Source organism: Topomyia yanbarensis, chromosome 3 (assembly GCF_030247195.1).
Source record: "Topomyia yanbarensis strain Yona2022 chromosome 3, ASM3024719v1, whole genome shotgun sequence".
In the NCBI taxonomy this organism is placed as follows: Eukaryota; Metazoa; Arthropoda; class Insecta; order Diptera; family Culicidae; genus Topomyia; species Topomyia yanbarensis.
In genome coordinates this window covers 11,949,114-11,970,102 of record NC_080672.1, presented here as the reverse complement: position 1 = coordinate 11,970,102, position 20,989 = coordinate 11,949,114, and the positions used below count along the sequence as shown (strand labels likewise).

General features: G+C 39.2%; 1 protein-coding gene across 2 annotated transcripts in view; it reads right to left on the bottom strand.

The window, feature by feature from the left end:
• LOC131693011 (uncharacterized) overlaps window positions 1-11,091 on the bottom strand; it is a 48,956-nt gene extending 37,865 nt beyond the window's left edge. Inside the window, exon 1 of one of the 2 annotated variants that reach the window (XM_058980454.1) lies at window positions 10,858-11,091. The gene's annotated coding sequence lies outside the window, so the exon portion shown is untranslated. Of the gene's footprint in view, window positions 1-10,442; window positions 10,468-10,857 lie in introns of those variants that run through there. The other variant, XM_058980456.1, reaches the window with a different exon arrangement.
• Window positions 11,092-20,989: the final 9,898 nt, after the last annotated feature.

Genomic DNA, 20,989 nt, shown 5'->3' with positions numbered 1-20,989 from the left:
GTGGCTTAAAAGTAAATATTTTGTCTTTTATAAAGATTTCTTTCAATTGTAATTTTGGAATTTATTTTCCGTATTGAAACGAATTGATTCTCATTATGTGGCTTTAGAAATGACTATATTATTTTTAAGGATGAAATAAGATGTGATCGATTAATTTTGGAACGTTTAATTCATTAGTGGGTTACTTGGTATGAAAACTCCATTTTTTTCATTTTCACAACAAACATTTTGAGCGTCTTAGTGGAATATTGATTACATTCACTAATCAACAAGATGGTTAACGATTTTGTTTTCGCAGGTGTGTTTTAAGTTGCTTATATTGCTTATTTCATACCTTAAATTAAAATAAATCCAAAATCCTTTTTTCGCGTTAATGGTTCATTTAAAAATGGTCTTATTTTATTAGGGTAATATCGCATACCTTTAAGCTATATCAGCGCTATGCAAACTCGAAAAAAAAGTCTTATCAAATGACTAGAACTCAACTGTGTTCACTCAATTTGACAGTTATTGCGTAAGTTAGCAAACATAGTTCATGAAACATTTTATGACACATTTCAGATGGTTGAAAATATTGACTGAATTTTAAACATTCTTAATTCCTTTACCACTTAAAAACCATACTTCCCATTCGGCTCCTTACTCTTGATCACTAGTAAAACCCTTGTAGATCATGCTCTAAATGCTATTATTGCTGTGCATAAATTAGTGTCATTATTCTAGTCATAAAGTGAATATTCAAATTAAATATCAGTAATAACCATGCGTCTCCATTCACAGTTTTTTCAAATTTTGACTGCTTATCGCAAGTTTTCGCAAAACTAGCATAGGCTCATTTTAAAGAGAAAATGAAAAGCTTTCGAATGAGCATAGTGTGATCGCGGGCATTCACGGGCGTCGTTGTTGTTATCGCTTTAGAAGTTCGAATTCAATAAAAATTCATGACAAACAGTTATCTAAACACTGACTAAACCAACTAGTGACTTATTTTTGGCGATTTTACGATGTAATTTTATCACACGGATTATTTTGGTGAAGTAACGCAATTCATAAAATCAACCGTTTCTTTGAAAAACGAGAATAACCGTATGTAGTTCCTATGGTCAAATAATGCAAAAAACACTTGAGTTATGCCCTTCAAAAAGCTGTCAAAAATTCATTTTGCATTCAAATCACCTAAAATCTCGCGAAAATGTCTCTAATGGCTCAGTTGATACGAGAAAAATACTACTGAGAATATCGCATAACCTTCATATATGGACTTAAGTCCGGGCTCGTCCCACTGTGTGGTGGTATCCAACGGGGAAAAACGATCGGAAATGGTGAATGAAGCTAAGCAATCATGTGAAAAAATTCCCCACCCAGAGGCGAGACTCGAACTCGCAACCTTTGAGACTCCGGCCCAATGCACTAACCCTTATGCTATCCCTGGGTATGGTGACATCCCAGAAAGAACATATGCACTATGCTATATTTCACCCTAAGGAGGAAAATTTGGTAAAAACCAAAATTTCTCACTAGGGTGAAAATTTGTTGGTATAAACCAGTCTTTGTACAGGAGGGCACAAATCCTTATTTCATACTATGTTGCGTTTCGGCTTCGCCTCATCAGAAACCGACACTAACGTATTGTCGGAATAGATTAGCGCCGGCTTGACGCAAATCCCTTAAAACTAAAACACACTATGTGTTTCAATCAAACGACTGATCAAACGTGATGTCCCGTTAGAGCAGAAGTTCTGTTTATGCCGATGAGACACAAGTGAAGCCCTCCTGTACAAAGACTGGTTTATACCAACAAATTTTCACCCTAGTGAGAAATTTTGGTTTTTACCAAATTTTCCTCCTTAGGGTGAAATATAACATAGTGCTTTCGCATAGGCCTGCTAAGCCAAGACAAGTTTCGGCTTCACTTGTGTCTCATCGGCATAAACAGAACTTCTGCTCTAACGGGACATCACGTTTGATCAGCCGTTTGATTGAAACACATAGTGTGTTTTAGTTTTAAGGGATTTGCGTCAAGCCGGCGCTAATCTATTCCGACAATACGTTAGTGTCGGTTTCTGATGAGGCGAAGCCGAACCGCAACATAGTATGAAGAACATATGATTATCCCACTGGCGATGGTGATCGTACCCTGCCTGCAAAGCGAGGAATCACACACAACGGCAGCTGATCACCCCAACACATTTGATCTATTTAATTTCCCCGCTAGATACCCAGGGATAGCATAAGGGTTAGTGCATTGGGCCGGAGTCTCAAAAGTTGCGAGTTCGAGTCTCGCCTCTGGGTGGGGAATTTTTTTTCACATGATTGCTTAGCTTCACTCACCATTTCCGATCGTATTTCCCCGTTGGATACCACCACTCCTAAATAAAGTATTGGCACTTAAGCCAAAAGACCAAAAAAATTGAATTATTAGTTTAATATTCCAGTGTTGATCTAACCAGCGCACTATAAAACCTTTTTAGACAGTACACGTTCCTAAAGTTTTTCGCTATTCAGAAGATTAACCCCAGTTACCTCATTCACGATGTACGAAGTATGTGGTTTAAAGTAAACGTTCGTCCCGAATCCACGATGACACCGAGATCCTTGGCGGGAGTGTCTTGGAATGCTCGATTCGAAGGAATGGTAGTTAAACTGTATCAGATGGCGTTTCCGCGCGAACGTGACGCATTTGCGTATTTACTCAGGATTAAAACCATTATGTTTATATAACATACGGAGAACGATAACACTACGTACTAAAGCTGTCCAGTTCACTCTTGAAAAATTTGGCAACCGTTGTATCTCGTATTTGCGAAAAAATTTCATCTCAGCGGCGGGAAAAAGTCCCTGTAACTTTGTATGATCATCATTGTCATTAAAGTAGAGGAGGAATATTACTGAGTCGAAATGGTTTCCTTGCGGGATGCCGGATGTACCAAGGAATGGTGCAGATAAATAGTCCTTAATGCTGATTTGGGGCCTTCCATCGAGGTAGGAATGAAACCAGCGCAGTTGTTCATAAATGCCGAGATTGTCCTGCTTCGCTATTACGAAATCATGATTGATTTTGTCGAAAGCCGCAAATAGATCGATGTAAATTAGCATCGATTGGGAATCCATCGAGTACATACCTTGTGAACGAGACCAAATTGGTCGTTGTAGATCGTTTAGCTAAAAAACCGTGTTGGGCTTCTGCAATGTAGCGTTTGCAGGGTCTAAGCTCGAATAGTCTTGTTTCGGTACTCCAGCAGAAAGGGAATATAAAAATAGTGAAGAAGACTCACCGAAGTGGTTCAAGAAGCCCGCTGAAGCTCTTTTAGACAAAACTCAAAGAAACCCAATCTGGGCCCGAGGAAGTAGATGCTTTGAACTTGGAATTTATTGCAAGAATGGCAACATTATCGACGCAAATTCGGTCCTAGAAGAAATGAGATTGGTTCAGTCCGGTTTCTCATCTTGCTCTGTTCAGAAGCTATAAATCGCTCCGCTGATATAGCAGACCAAGTTATGAAATTTACTCGGACGCCGCCACTTTGTCTATTTGCAAAAGCAAAAATTGATTCCTTCTACCTAATGTGTGAAACGTGAACAAACAATGAGTGGCAATGCAAAGCAAGAGTATACCCCGTAACAGGATAAACTGTATTGCTGTCGACTTCCCGAAATGTCCGGTAAGACAATCGATTCGTGAAATGAAGCAACATGAAGCTCAACATAGCAGAAGTTAATAATGTGCAATTCCATCATTTACGTCATGGGGTACTGATTACGTTCAAAAACATTAGTCAAGCAGTCATTCGCTTCACAGAACAACTTGAAACACGTCTTCGAATGTAATGGTATTTTTAAAAGCATCCCGACGTATATTGATCACAGTATTGAAATAAAGCTACATGACCTGGCACCACGTACTAGTTCCGCCGCTATCGAACAACTCATGACAAAATACGGAGAGATGGACAGTGTTAAGGAAGATACTTGGAGAAATGTCTTCCCGGGACTTCGCAACGGCGTTCGTGTAATGAGAATGCGGCCGACAAAACCAATTCCCTCCTACTTGACCATCTCAGGCAGATGCCCTCAAGGTATTGCACATTCTCAACGAACGCTAGTCACATATCCAGGGCAGATTCTTACGTTCGAATATTGCGATCAGCCGTTACACCACGGAAAGCTTGCGCAGAGGCTGCTAAGTGAATTCCACCTGCTACGGCCAAAACCGGTAGTCGTCGTATGCTAAACGACAACCGGTTGGTAAACCAACGACTGCGGACCGGGCAGTAACAAACACCAGCTTAACAACGATCGGACCCAGTACCACTAAATCAACTGCCATTACCAACATCGAAGTAACAACGATTACACCAAAGGTCTCCAAACCAACAACCAATACCACGCGAAATGAAAACGCGAGAGAAGACGGACCGAATGACCCACAAGGTGCGGAAGACAACGCACCTCATTTTTCACCACCAAGGAAGAGGATCTCAACATGCAGTAGTAAGCTACGTCAACAAGACGCCAGTGAACAATTTTTTTTACATGTTGTAAAAATCTTAAAAGACTTACGACCCAGTTATGCTGACGCAATGAGCCGTGTCAAATAAACAAGAAAAAAGTGAGATTGGCACCAGCAGCGACGTCTTGTAGTGTAAGGCATTGTAAAAAAAAACATTTGAAAATTTGTCAGAGAAATTTGGCAAATTTCTTCACCGTCGCGGTGCCTAAAACTCCATTGAATGGCATACGAGATGGTAAACCAGATTCTTTTCGCTGCTCTTGCACATACTTCCAGAACGATTTTGGCTTAGATTTCACTTGACGCTCGACGTTTCACTGGTGTCTTAAACAGGCGCGTCTGCTTTGTTGTTTGTATTCGTGGTTGAGTTGAAAGTAGTGGTTTTGCGATGCGTATTATTTTTTTGATAAAAATGCGGCTCTTTTGGCATTTTTTAATCGTCTAAGAACGGTTGATTGGTACAAAGTGTATGTTTTGGCACATGACGGTCGATTAAGTAAATCAGAATGGGAGCACGTCGTTTGGCATAAGTTCATTTGGCATAATGTTCATTTGAAATGACAACAGGTGACATGCTATCATAATGGTTTTTAGCATAATTGTCGCTTGGCATAACTGGAAAGAAACTTTGAATTCTGTTATTAGGCTACGCCACATCGCTTTACATCTGGTGTTGTCCGACTTCGCTCCGCTTCGTCGGACTTCAACTAGTTGATAGCCCGTTTGAGTAATCCAAGTAATTGAGTGGATCACAGGTTTGCTTGAGAGTGACCGCCACTTCCGCCGGCAGGTCCCTTTTCCTTGGTCTAGGTTATGTGTAGATGTCAAGGGCTATTTGGTATATAGATTCAAAGAACGATTCATGTTTGAAAGAAGAATCAACTCTTATGTTTATGCAAACCAGGCAAACGAGCAGATCAACAGTTTGCTTGCGAACATATTTGGCATGTAGATTCCAAGAACTGCTCATGTTTGAAAGGAGTCAACCCCTAAGTTTGGATAAACCGGGCAAATGAGTGGATCACCAACCCTTACGTTTCTGATAATAATATACATATATTTGTCAGAAAAACAAGGACTGACGCCTTCTTAAAGACATGAGCAGTTCTTTACGTTTTTTATCCCTTTATGGGCAGCTAGGGCCGAGGATGGTGGGTAGCGGGTTTCATACATCCTTGACCTGACGGACGAAGCTATGGTGCCTTGAACACAGGCAACGCAGATCCAAGGCCATCATTGAAATGATAAGTTCTGCGTTTAAGATGCAGTTCACCCGGTTGCCAGACGAATACCTGTAATTACGTGTGATTTTGTATGTATATGTCTAATTGTGAGTCCTACTGTGGTGGTTTGTGCGTAGAATGTGTAAGTTTTAGCGTTCGAGTCCAGGGGTGCATACTTGTCTGAGTTGGCGTGGATGCTCACTAATTGCGTAAGAGTGTGTGAATGTTTTTTCGAGAGTTGTTCTACTGGGTCTGTAGAGCTAGGGTGTCGGAAGAGCTACCCGTCAGAATCACTAGCTACAATTGCAGACGAGATCAATTGCAGCGGGTCGTGATTCTAAATGATATTTGTTGTACGGTACAGACATGTGCAAACATAGGGACGTCACGATCGCGTGCATCATCACGAGGGGCTCGAGCGTTTGTCCGTTAACGTGTTCGATCGCGTGGGCGTTTGTATGTCGCGTGTGCTAGCGTGCATGTGACTTCGCATGTATAAATTCGGTTTTATAACCGTGTTTCCATTCGCATATTCGCGTGTGTTCTTAGATGATCGCGCGCGGACCGTGAATTTGATACTTAATTTTCGCAGTCACGTCAAGCCAGGTAAGTTGATGTCGCCCAGTATAACAATATCATCAGTCAGAGTGGCGATCCAGATGAAAGAAATGAAAGAAATATGCACATCTATCAGGATGGAATCACGGATTCTATCAGGTGGAAAATACACGACACGACAGTAACCGATTGCGATCGACAAGTTTCACTAATAGCCACAATTACTTGGAGCTCGTCCACCGAATCATCGTCAGTCACTCGGACTTTTTAACCATTGCGAACGGCGATAAGCACTCCACCACTTGATGTCTTATGACTGTTGAGGGCGTTGCGGTTTCAGCGAAGTTTCCGCTATGTGACTACAGCGATGGGTGCTGAGCAAAATACGTAGACCAAAATTATGTCTGTTTTCGAGCCAAATTCTCGCCATTAGCGAGATGTTTTCATTTTCTGCTTCAATTTCAATAAAACCGCAGCTGAGGCTCATCGAATGCTCTTAAATACTCACAGTGAGGCTGCTTCGAGTAAAAAAAAACCTTCGTGAATGGTTTCAACGTTTCAGAAAAGGAGATTTCAACGTCAAGAATGGCGGTGGAAAAGAAAAAATATTAAAAGATAGCTTTGAATCACTACTCGAAGAAGATTCATGCCAAACGCAAGAAGAGCTAGCTAAATCACTGGGAGTGACTCAGCAAGCTACAGTGAAGATCTGATTTTATCAGCTTTTTGACCCGATCTGTCGGCCTCATATAAAAATTGATAGATAGTAGTTTGATAGGTTCTAGCAGACGAACCAAGATGATTTCGAGTAAATACTTTCTTGAGCATATTTTGTCAATGTACCCGTTTTTGTCAATGTACACGTTTTATCAGCCTGAAACTCACCAAGGTGTGACAAAAAACGGTCCTTAACTGTATATCAAAACATCTTAAGGCCATGGGAATGATTCAGAAACAAGAAAATTGAGTTCCGTACGATTTGAAACCGAGATACCAAACGACGTTTTTGCTTGTGAAAAACTGCTTCAAAGACAAAATCGGAAAGGATTTCTGCATCGCATTGTAACCGACGACGAAAAATGGGGCCGCTACAAAAATCCCGAGCGCGAAAAATCATGAGGAATGCCAGGACATGTCGCCACGTTGATCAAGTTCAGCACAGAGCAAAGCCATAGTGACATTTTGAGTGCGTTGAAAAGTTCTTTTGTCAATCCCATGAACAATATCGAAAGGACTGTCACGCCCAGGAATACGACGATCGTCGTCTACGAGAGAAATGGTTACATTATTGGTGGCTGACTCGTAGACCCTTTCCATCCCACACACACACAGAACCGGGACGACTTCTGAATGCTGGCGAGAAGTGTTCGACTGTGGCAGGGTAATAGAGGGCTTCCATAGTACAAACTGTGTTGCGTCTAAGTACACGCTCAGCATCGACACCCGTTTATACTGCCGCTCTACGCATAATTGTCCCAAGTGTATAGGGAATCCCATAGCACATGGGAGATTTATGCGTATAGCGGCAGTATAGTGGAGGTGCAATTTGGTATAGTGACATCGCCAATCATTGCGGAGTTCTCAGCAGGGTCGTTAATGGGCCGGATTGCATTAGCGATTCTTCTGAAGACGGGCGGAAATTACTCGGCGGACACAAATTGTTCTAGGTACGGCTTTCCTTCAAATATCAGCGTTAGAGCTGTATCACGATACTTTAGGTGAACTCCAACTTTGAAGGATATGAAGTTCAAAGTGCTAAGTCTATACTTTTCTAACTTCTTTTGTGCAACCCTTAGTTTAGCAGGTAGACTTTCATGATAGGAATTTTAAGATTTTTGGGAGGGTTCAGTTTACAACGAATGTTGAATCGTAAGATCACTAGACTAGACTGAACCTGAAAATATTGATACCAGAAGTCTTGAATCATTTGGATAAACGAGGTTAGATATTACCCCAGATCAAATTCGCCATTTTATTTGTTTAACAGAGTTATAGCAGAGAATGCCTAATATTTTATTAAACAAACCCTTGAAAAAACATGGGATTCGGACGGTTTAATAATTTGACGCAGAGAAGCTATAAAATTCCCAGTGTACACAACATTGAATGACATTCACAATTTTCGTCCAATTTAATCTAATAATTATTTTAATTGGTTGTTAGCCGGATTTTATTTTCCCAAATCCTATTTTTTCTTTAAGTTAAAAAAAATAAGAAAAGTTCAACATACTCGTAAATAACGCAAGACCCATTAATCGCAATAATACAAAATGTTCTTACAACCGAGAGTACATTAACTTATCTTTAATCTAGCATGACAATATTTCATATAAATGCGCTATAACCAAACATATTTGAATTTTACTAAACAAACTTTTCATTTTAAAGATAAAATTCGTTTTTTACTAAAAATCGAAAGATGCTCCACTATACTTTTTTTCGACTTCATTTGCGGATTCAGCACACAATTTTACATCGAAAATAAAGCTCAAACAATGAAGTTAATTAATAAGCTCGAATAATGAAGTTAATTAAGAATTGGTAATAACGGGTCGTAATTGTCCTAGTACATTTTGACCTCCAACCTTGCACGCAAGCCAACTGTGATTTGTAAATATTATATTTGTGCAGAATAATTGCAATACAACCAACAATACTATATTCAAACAGTAAAATGCAAGAAAAAGCTGCATATTTTTTGTACGTGAGCTGCATCCATTTGGTGTAAGCAGAAATTACTTGAAAATTTCAGCATGTAAGTAGATCTTTTATAAACAACAAATTTTGCCGTTTATTTTCACTTTCGATATTTGCACTAGTCTTGACTAAAGCTGTAGGTCAGCATAGTACAAAGAAACTAGGAAAAATACCGAAAGAATTTGCGATTCGCTTTTGCATTTGCATGACTTCCTGAGGCAAATGTTCAGAATTCACCCTGAACTAGCATTTAAATCGACGATACCAAACTAAATGACTACGATCTCGCACGAATCGGACGATGGCGTTGCGTTATTTTTACCACCGCGACGAGCAGCAAAAAAATGTAACAAGATAAAAATGAATTCAATTCAGTGTTTCAATACAAAAATAACACACACCAGCTCGCGATTTATAGCCTGTTTTTATTTAACTCCATCGACGTGTTAGTGATGTGCCATCGTAACCAAGATCATACAGAAAAGGTATTTTTCATAAAATTCAATAAACAACCATCAAACATTTCCAACAAGGTATGTAACTCAGTTGGTTGAGTCATTCAAATTCAACTATCTAACCTCAAATGAGATTCAATTTTCATATTCTATCGTTACCAATGCAGGCTACCATCTTGGTAACCGTCCGCGTTGCGGTTGTGTACGTTTCGTCGCGATTTACTCGCGGGTTTTCTTCTTGGTGCTTGCGTTAACTGAAAGTCCACACGCACACACATTACTGTAACCACGAATCGCGAAGTGAGGACGAGATGGAGTACAGCTACAGCCAGTGAGACAGAAAGAGAAGTCCGCAGAAACAAGAATCCGATAACGGCAATTAGAGTCGCGGATTTTTTCAACTCTGCCAGCACGATTGATTAATGGCAAAAGAAAATGTCCGCCGTCGCAGTATTCTATGAAAAATACATACGAACTCGAACGGTTGATCTGTCAAACTTTATTGGATGTTGTATCCCGGATCTAGATGTTTCTTTTCGACTGAAATGGATGCGACTATTTCACGGGCACTACGAGACAGGGTAAATTAAAATAGCATTAATCACGGACCCAGAATAACAGAGAACGCAGCAAAACCTACGTGAAGTCTGATAATTTTCACAATCCGCTTCGTGAGATTCTTGTTTTTGTTGCGTAATAAAATAGTCAAAGTTGACATCGCTTTACACATGCTTGGATGAACATGAACAACATCGCACGTAAGCCTACTCGGTATTATAAAATTTCCGATTCCTATCCGGGACGAGCGTCAGTGAGATGAAAAATTCCATCGTTTTCATGACACAATCTTCCTTCGACATTTTTCCTCGCTCTCTCACTTTCGCCTCTTCTCTTCCACACCCAGCACAAAACTTCGACTTCCTTCTTCTTTTTTTTCTTTTCGCCGTTGTAAGACTAGACAAACCCGTTCCATTTTGCATTCTATCGAGCTGGACATACCTTTTTCGGCTTTTCCCACACTATATCTACTGAAATCCAAATGAAAAATCACAAAATTAACACATTTTGCCAATATTGAGTACTGGCAAAAAAATAATTTTCCTTCATCGCTACCTTTTCACTTCTCCATGTTACTCCATGAAACAACACAAACACTCGACCAGGAATGGAGAAAAAAAATACGAATGGCTTTTTCACATCACCAACACGGGCATACAATATCGCGGCGAAGTACACCCAAAATCTTAGTTAAAAGCTACTAGAAGCAACGGACTACTAAAACGTACCAATAAATGCCACTAATAGCTGAAAACTAGTAGCCATAGCCTTTCGGGTGAAAATGAACGGCTACTCAAGTCCTCTTTTCACCGAAGAATCGATTTTGCAAAAGGAAAAAAAAACAGATTCTACTTACGTTTTCCTACTTTGCCCGGAACGCTATTTCTAGAGGCTTTCCCGAGCTATTTTCAATCTCTGTGCACAGATAATCAGCATACAAACACTTTTGTCCATTAAACGCACATATTTCACGCTCAAAACGTCCCGAAAACGGTTCGAAATGGTTTAGAGTTTTTCCCGATGAGCTTCTTCGAGGCTGCTGCATTTACTTTTCCTCTTTTTCGTCGCAGTCGTCGACTACTCTTTTTTCGCTGCTGCCTTCTCCGTCGTTCGTCGTTTCGTTTTCGTCACGTCCGGTGGCGAATTTGTTTTCAAGCGAGCAACGAGCGGTAAAATTTTTCAACCAAGGGGTCTAGCGGTGTCAGATGGTTTTACATCGATATATTGTCCGTGCCTTTCCAAAAGAGACGCAACGATTATTTTTCGTCACAGCAAGATTCGTAGCGCTATTCGGAGCACGATTCGTCGCAATGTATTTCTTATGGGATGAATGACACTTTAATAAAATATGGTGCAATTTTGTGGAAAAACCTTATTGTAAATAAAACATACGAAAACCTGAAACTTTAGACGCACAGTTTTCAGTCAGTTTTTTTTGACAAATTAAGTTAAAGTAAATAATTAGCAAGCATTAAACATGGGAAATACATATTTTTCGACGTTTTTCAGCATACGCCAATTTATTAAAATTATTTTATTGTCCGTGCAGTCCTTTTCCATCACGTAGAAGAATCAAGCCTTTTTGAAACAACAAAACGTTTAGTTGAATTTCAAACTTGACGAATGGCTGTTTCAAACTGATATGGGCGTTTCTCGAATACATGTATTTGGTTTATTTTAACAAATACTTCCCCAATTAGAAACACTGTTGAAACAAATGAAAATTTGTTAGAGCGAACTGATCCCTTTATTACAAACCAACAGAATCTTTGTTTGATTTCAACTAAATTTGAGTTGTTCTCTCCTTTGGTTAATACTATTTTTTTTATTTCTTCGATCTTGTTTGTTCGGTTAGACTTATCATGATTTTATTGATAAGTCTGATGTTTTGTGTTTCGGATTCTTCTAACAGCCGACTGGACCGCTAGGTAGGCACTAAATTAAAAAATAAAAAAACGCAACTTACGTGTATGTTCGAACGACCGGTCAGGATTGATGTCCCGTTGGTACAGACGTTCTGTTTTTTACTGATGAGCATAAAAGTGAACCGAATCTTTTGTGGCTATCGCTTAAGAAGCTAAATTGGGGTAAACCTCCTAATTTATGCAATTGGTGCATCTTTAAGTTGGATTGTGCCGATTTCGTGATCACGGAAAACCATTTTTGGGAAAAATGACATTTCGAGAAAATCAAGTTTAAAATCTCAAGTTACCACTACTCTTGGCAGCATTTATTATCAAATGCGCCAATTCAATTCCTCGCCTCAAAATGATTGAATGGCTCGTTTCCAATTAAACGTACAATATAATATGAGTGATCATAGCGTTATGAGACCATCCGCATGTAAATTATGTAACTCATAGATAGGGGAGTTTGCTGAAATAATCTTGCCAACTGGGCTCGCAAAATATAACATCAATAAAACCAAGTTCTTTTTCAATTGGTTATCGAAACAAGTCTTGTAAGCACGTGGTGAAAAGAACGATGGTGGCCGGCCCACTAAAACCTAATATTCTGGTTGCAGTTGAAAATCGAAATAGTGAACTCGTTAAAGACGCTGAATCCCTCTGGATAAAGACTCGCCATTTTTATCTTATTCTTATTATTTATCAGAAAGTGTCATTCCAATCGACCACGAGACCTGTCAAAAGCCCTCGATTGGAATGACACTGACAGATAAATGGTAAACAAACGATTGACATGTCGAGTCTTTATTTAGAGGGATTCACCGTCTTTAGTGTAGATGATGCGCAAGTTGATTCTCTAACATGTACACAAGATGCGCATTACTTTCCCACTCTGAAAATAGGGAAAAGGCGCAAGTTCAATATTTCGATTTTCAACTGGAACCAGAATATTGACATAATTTCTAGAGAAAATTTTTTCAATAGGACGTAAGTAACAATGAGAGATTCTCTTTGGGGTCTTTCTTTTCTGTTCATTACTCGGCCATTTCAACATTTACTACTCTACTCTTTGCATAATATTCTAGTAAAAACCGCCGGTTCGATATGTACTGGAAAATTAGCGCAAAGTGTTGTAATGACGTCGTAATGTTACTTACGTCCTATTGAAAATTTTCTCTAGATTTATAATTATTGTTCAAAATATGGCCACCTTTCTAATTCTCCATAGTGAGTACGGGCCCCTTCTAAGCGGTAAAATCGCGAAGCGCACTTATCGTTTTCGCCGCGGAATTTATCTTGAAAATTGGAAGCTTTTCTTGAATATTTATATTATGGCTGATTTTGTTAGAATTGTTTATGCCAACTGATAGAAACTTTTACATCGAAGGATGGCCTTTCTGCTCACCGCTCCACTGAAATGAAAAAAATGTTTTGGCATAATGTACAAGCAAATACAATACATATTTGTATTTGGTACAAGGTTATCATTAGCATGACGTTTTATATAATCAATTAGCGGGAATATGTCTGCATTTTGAATCTAATTGTCAGGAGGCATCGCAACTACGCAAGTAAAACAAATCTAGCACACCTATTGAAAATGTTCTAAATGCAGTTAAAAACTTCTGTTTTCGCCCGGTAATAACTCGCATTTGCATTTGGGGTCATGCATAAATGACGTAGCATTTTGGAGGGTATTGAGTTCTTGTCGCCCGGTCTCACGAACACCCCGGATAGAATTTTACAATAACATGTACCCTACAAACAATCATAAAACAATCAATATTATAGTTAGTACTGTTTCAACATTGTTCGATGCCAAGTTCTCACAGTAGATTTACAATAAAATTTCATGTACCAATAAATTTCACTGTTCAACAAAAAACTGATACAGTGCATTCACATTAAATTTTACTGTTTTCGAGAAAAAAATGTATGAAGAAAAGTTGATTTTTTTAATGTTAAGATACATAACCACCCCCCTTTTTCACTGTAAAAGTCTATTTTACATTGAAATTTACTGTAAAAACGTTAAAGTTCATTGTTTTTGTATTGTAGCATAACACTAAAACTTACTGTAAATTATTGTTAAATTACTGTACTGTCACCGTGAAAGTCATGGTTTTGTTACTGTACATTTCTATTCGGGACTCCTGATTGAAAACAATCCCATTTGCTTTTGCCGTCTTTGTTTATTATTTTCCACCAGCTAGCAATGTACGTACATAGGCCGTACAAAAGTCTACACCAAATTTGTGAATAAGGGAGGATAGGGTCAGAAGTTGTGCCACGTAGCATTAAGTTTAAATTTTTTTGAAGGGGATCAAAACCCATTGATTAGAGAAAACAATTCAATGTTCCTCAATTCCCAGGAGAAATAAGTTTAAATTCACGAAAGTTACCTTTCATACTGTTTTTAATGTGGTAAATTTTACGATTCGCGGAATTGCAAGCTAGCAAAAAACGAAAAGATTTTATATGCGGTTTTAACTTGCTACATTGCTGGTGTTGTTAACTAGTAGACTTCGTTTGATAGCTGTATTATATTTTCTCTTCGGCTTCAACTAAACAAAATAAGTAATTTAAATGAATGTATGCTTCATAGAATCCTTGGCAGCTGCAGGATTGTGAACTGAGAGAACGTTTTCTTCAGATTTCGCCTTGTGGTATTCAAGTCTTCGGCGCAATGTTAAAACAGCAGGACAACGTCGCTTGAATAGCAATTTTTCTGTTCGTGTGAGTGTTTTGGGCGATTCTAGGAATTCAGAAAGCACACTCCTATTATCATTGTTTAGTGGTGTGCTGCTCAGATTTGTCAACATATAGCTCGTCGAATTCAACGAATTCGAACTGCAAATGTTCTTCAACATGGATTTCAGAAGTCTCCTCTTTGGTAATATTCTGGTCACAGAAGTCTTCAAACATTCCCGTGAGAAACGCACGACAAGCAGGACATCAGGTCAAGTTCGGGTTCAATCTCGTAAGACAGTACAAGTTTCGGAAGAATTGAGGCTACTGCACAAGATATTTATAACTATTAACAAATGCGCCCAACAATGATATGCAATCTCAGTTTGCACCGTTATAAACAGATTGATTCGCGCTATCCGTGCTAAGAGCTAATTGCTAAGAAGAAATCTCCATTTGAACGGAACAACAAAACTAGGATCGTCCAGGTGAAGGACGTGGCCGGTAGGACGAATTCTTAAAGCTCTCCGAAGTCGGAAGTTCGCGGCAAAAAACCTTCCAGTAGCAAGTGAGTAAAAGCACACGATTACATGTATTCCCGTGAGAGCTGAAACTGTTGTTTTGTCAGGGTTTTTTTAGTTGCCAGACTAATCGGAAACTGCGAAGGAGTGATTTTCTTCTGATACACGCAGTGCACACTACGAGGCAACGGTTTTGTCTGCTAAACAGAACGGAGACAGTGACGAAGGGAGGTTCTCCAGCTGGAGTGGAAGCCATCATGGAATGGCTGAGAAACAACACAGTGTCAGTCGCACCACCGGATCGACCGCCAAGCAAAGGTTGGTCGCCGTTGAAGTTTTCCTTCGAAGAGCCACGGTGTCGGTATTCGCCAAGGAGGTGGAAATATTACCGTGGACCGAAAGGTCTCAATGGGTTGGCTTAGATGGTACGGAAAGGCTAGGCAAGTCAGGCAAACAGAAGGATTGGCCCATCATACGTGAGTAGTAGTAGTAGCACAGACAAACAGACATAACACTTCGAAGAATAATTAAGAAATTATTTATTTTCGTTGAATGTTGCTGACACAAGTGCTACTGATAACAATGTGATCATTACTTGAAATACCAGCAAATATTATTGAATTATATTAGGTTTGTTTCAGTACCAGGAGAAACTGGAAATGCTCCGGAACAAACATGGAGAACGCCGTTCCTTTAATCTCTTTCTCTCTTTTATCTTCTTCTGAAAGCAAATCGGAGTAAAAAAGATTACAAAGTGTGTACTGGAACAAACCTATTCTTAGCCGGTACATTCTCGAATAGAAATGCACCACAGTATTACAACATTTTTTATTGTTACATTACGACGAAAAAACAATTTTATTCTGGAAAATTTACAATGGAAATATCATCACATTTGTTGTTTCTACATCCAATTTCATTGTAAAGCTGATTTTTACATTGAAAAAGGGGGTTGTTGAGGGATGTAACAATAAAAAAACTGATCTTTTCCCATACATTCTGAAATCAAAAACATCGATTTACCGTTGTTTTTCCGTTGTAGATTTTGGAGGCATGAAGGACTGCATCATAAGTGTTGATAATACCGTAAGAAAACACGAAGTATTTCTGTAGGTAGGTTTGAGATAACTTTATTTGATTCTTGTTCGTCAAGTTATATAATGCTAACATAGTTCGATATCGATTGATATTTCATGCACTGTTTATCACAGTCCCTTATTGACTGCCATACCCTGTCATACCCTCTGCCTATAGTAAACAACACATCCATGCGCGGCGTCCATATGCAAAAGCTCAAGTTACCCACTTGAAGCTTTTGTCACATGACGTTCTGTCAGATGACATCTCAGAGCTTTTTATAGCACGTTCCGTATGACAGTTCTTACTGTCAACTGCCGTCCCGTGAATGGCAAATTGTTTATATACAAAGAATATTTCGTACGTATATCACTGCGAAATATTCTTTTTCAACAATAAGTACATTGATGTTACAAGAAAAGTTGTTGTTAACAAATAAAACTGTTGTAAATTCAACGTTTCTACGATCAATTTAGATATTACTTTCTGTTCGGGTTTACATGATGCGATTCAATCGAAGTCTCAATGAAGAAATAGACTTGGTTATCCTCATTCTCTAAACTATTTTTCTTTACCACGTGTTAAGAAAAAAATCAGGTAGTCACACAATTCATTTTGTTGGATTCAATCTGCTTCTGGTTATCCGTCTCGCAGAATACAGACAGGTATTGCGAAAAGCATTATTCCGGCCAAAGCTGACATTTAAATTGGTTGCTGTTTGCAATGGTAAGGATGTTTGTCAGATCGCACTGACATCGGATAATTTACTTATGCTGTGATACCTGATTGGTTGAATGAAGATGTGTAAATGTATAAAGAAACGTAATTTTATTTCTGAAATCAAACGAAGGCTTATCTTTCCATATTTCAAGTGTTCGGCCTTTTTGCAATACTGCTTGGAGCATGTTTCGTTGGTTGCGTTCATGAGTTTCGGCCTGTAGACCGGCCACCCGAAGCATCCCGGCTTAGGGGAGGTAAACTGAACAGATTGTTAAATGTTCGAATATTTGAATTTTTGAATCATTGAATTTTCGAATTCCTGAATTTTTGATATTTTCGATTTATAATTTTTTTAGTTCTTGATGTTTTTCAATTTTTAGAGCTTTTGAATTTATAAATTTTTGAATCTATGATTTCAGGTTTGTTGAGTATTTGAATTTTTAAATCTTTAATTTAACTGCTGAATTCTTCTTCTTTCCTGAATTTTTGATATTTTGAGTTTTTGAATTCTAGATTTTTTTTAATTTTTTTCATGTTTTTGAATATTTGTAGTTAGCTTAGTAGTTAGTATGTTTGAGTTTTTAAATTCTTGAGTTTTTTGGGAATTTAGCGTTATTGAATTTTTGAATTACAGTCGTGATTAGCTGGTTTGACACGTTTTAACTGGACCGCTTTTTTATTTATTAATACTGGTCTTCGAGTTACTCGTACAGACAGTTTCTTAATTAATATTAATTCTATGTTTAAAGGTAATCTTAGTAATGTTAAAATAATATTTGTCAGCTACATCATTAAAATTACGACAACATACATTGAACGGATTGTTTTGAGAAAATAGAGTACGATACGTCGGTAACCGAAAGAAATCAGTTCGTCTGGTGGTCGGTACGTTGAATCGGAGCTGGCTCAGCAACTCCGCGCTATCTATATTGTTTCCCAGAAGATCAAACACGAAGAGCCGTTGCAGCATTATCCTCCGACTAGCAAGAGTCGGCAAACGTAGTAGATTGCATCGATGTTCATAGGGCGGTAGACGAATAGGATCAGTCCAAGGTAGTATCCGCAGAGCGTAACGAACAAAGTGACGCTGAATTCGTTCGACGCGGTTTATTTGTACAACATGATAGGGTGCCCACACAAGTACACCGTACTCGAGAATGTTACGTACAAGTGCGCAGAAGAGCGATTTTAGGCAGTATACATCGTTGAATTGTTGCGTGTTTCTTTTGATGAACCCCAATACGGCATAAGCTTTGGCTGCAGACATTGCAATGTGCTGCACGAAACTTAATTTGCTATCGAGAAGAATGCCTAGATCGACTGCCGAAGAAATTACACGAAAGAATTTCAGATCATCCGCGAACATGTACTTAGGGGACTGTATAATGGAGCATAAATCGTTTACGAATAATATAAACAGTAGCGGGCCTAGATGACTTCCCTGGGGGAACACCCAACTCGATCACAAACTGAAATGATCTCATTACATCGATGCGAACGTACGCACAGCGTTCGGTGAGGTACGACAATATCCACCGTGTCGCCATTCAGGAAGTCCCATTTGTTCGAGTTTGGCCACCATTAGCAAATGAGGCACTCTATCGAACGCTTTAGCAAAATCCACATAAACGGCATCAATTTGCAGACGTTCACCAAGCGCGCTATTTAGTGACGAAACGTATGCCATAAGATTTGTACTTGTCGAACGTTTTTTCACAAATCCATGCTGCCACTCGGAAATGATATGGTGCACCTTCGGGTACAGCAAATCGTGAACGAGACTTTCAAAAACTTTCGGTAAGCAACTCAAAATTGAGATGGCACGATAATTCTCAACATTATTCACGCTACCTGCCTTGTGGATCGGTCTAATAGCTGCTGTCTTCCAGACACTCGGGAAAATTCCTTCGAACAATGACCTGTTGAAAATAATACTCGCAGGAACAGCAAGCGCTTCAGTACACTTTTTAAAGACAATAAGCGGCAAATAATCCGGACCAGCTCCTTTGGTACCATCTACTGACCATAGTTTCAGCTCCACATCGTGTACCGAAAAATTGAAGAGCGACATGTTCAAATCAAACATCGGCAGGCTATTCAAATACGCTTCAGAAAAAGGTGGTCGGTTATTACTTTGCACACTTTGAAGGAAGGATGAGAATTTCCTTGTAATTGACACGTTGGGGGATTCCGTGCGACTGCTTGCGATTTTTCACAAACAACCAGAACGAATTAGGATCCTGCTTAAGGTTTTCCCCCGTGCGACGAATATAGCAACGAAAACAATGCGCAAGCATCGAGTTATATTCGCTTTCAATAGCATGTAACTCAGTTTTATGTCTATCATCTCTCCAGCGAAAAAATCTTTTTCTAGCTTTTCGAGGGCGGTTCCGCAGATGCTGTAACTCGATATTCCACCAAGGTTGCCTGCTACCGTGAGCACGACGGGGTCGCTTCACAGGTACATTGTGACGAAGTATAGTTTCTATTTTTTCTTATAAACATGACACAGCCTCATTAACACTCTAGGGGCAGATCACTCGAAGAATGTATAACAAATTTGCATCAAATTAGAAAAAATGCATTTAATTTCCATTTTTGCATCAGCTTTGCACTCCCTCGCAGAAAAGTTTGTTTAACAAACGTCCTACGCTGATCCCCTTTGTTCGACGTTTTGTTAAATGTAGGGCTAGAGTTTTTCTGTAGGGTTTTGACGTCTTACACGCAACGCAAACCACATTGCAGGCAACGCAAAAACATTGCACGCAACGCAAAATACATTATGAATTTCTATTTTGATGGAAATAAACGCATTTAATTTCGCAAGTGATCTGCCCCTAGCTAACACTGCACCCGACCAAAATCTCTTCTCATCGAATGTCAGCGAACAATCTATTAAGGGGCCTATTCTCACAGTCACGTCACTTAGTGACTAGAAGAAAATTCCCTTCTAGTCACCAAGTGACGTGACTGTGAGAATAGGGCCCTAAGCAGATCGAAATCACAACGGGTAAAATCAAAACCAGACGGGTATACAAAATCAGGTGCATTTTGCTTCACATCGTTCGTCTCAAACAATAATACAAAAGGTCGGTGGTGTTGGTCGATTTTAAGCAGTGGTAACGGTGGTTCCAACAATTCCACGCAACTATTCTCGCTAATGAACGCTAAGTCGGGCAGTCTTCCATTCACGTTCACTTTATCATTAATTTAAAACACTCCGTTGACTAAAACAGACTCGACCGGAGATATTTCCTGTTCCGACGAAGCATTCAACGGCAGCAAACAGTTTAAATTTTCATCCGACATCCAGCGTAATTGAGGAAGATTATAATCCCTAACAGTCAAAACCACGTCTCGATCACCCGCCAGATCCATTAATTTTTTTACACATATTGCATGTTGATCATATAAAGAAGGCTCACTGTTGGGCGGGAGATATACAGTGCAAACTATCATATCAAACTTCGGCGATGAGATTCGAACAATAATCTGCCCCGAGCAGCACCGTTTGTTGACTAGCAGTTTCTGCAACATAATTAGTTGAAAAGAAATGTACACCAACCATTAATCAACTGATTTAGCAACCAAAAAAGCGCACCAGCAAAAGTTAATGGTTATGCAACAAACCGCGGCCATGACATGTTGCAAGTGTTGCTTGGGGCTCCAATTGCTCGCAGCCAGGAATGCAAATAACAGAGCTCTGAAGGTCGTTTTTTACTCCTATCAAAACCCCTCCTTCTCGTCTAGGGTTCGCAGTACCGACCCTTTTTGGCGAGAACCGATACTACGGTACTGAAGCCCTCAGTACCGGTAGTACCGGTAAAGTACCGGTACTCGAATATTTCTTTAAAAAATTCGAAAAAAGCTTCAAACTGCAAATGAATGCTTAAACTGATGATCTTATTCTCAGATGATTGATTTGCGCTGATCAAAAAACATGCTTATTGTTTTTAATTGCTTCGGAATGACAATACTCATTTCACAGAAGATATTTTTCGTATAGGGCACCTTCTTTTATTTCGAAATCTAGGCCACTTTGAAATCAATAAATGCTAAGTGGTGCGACTTTCGT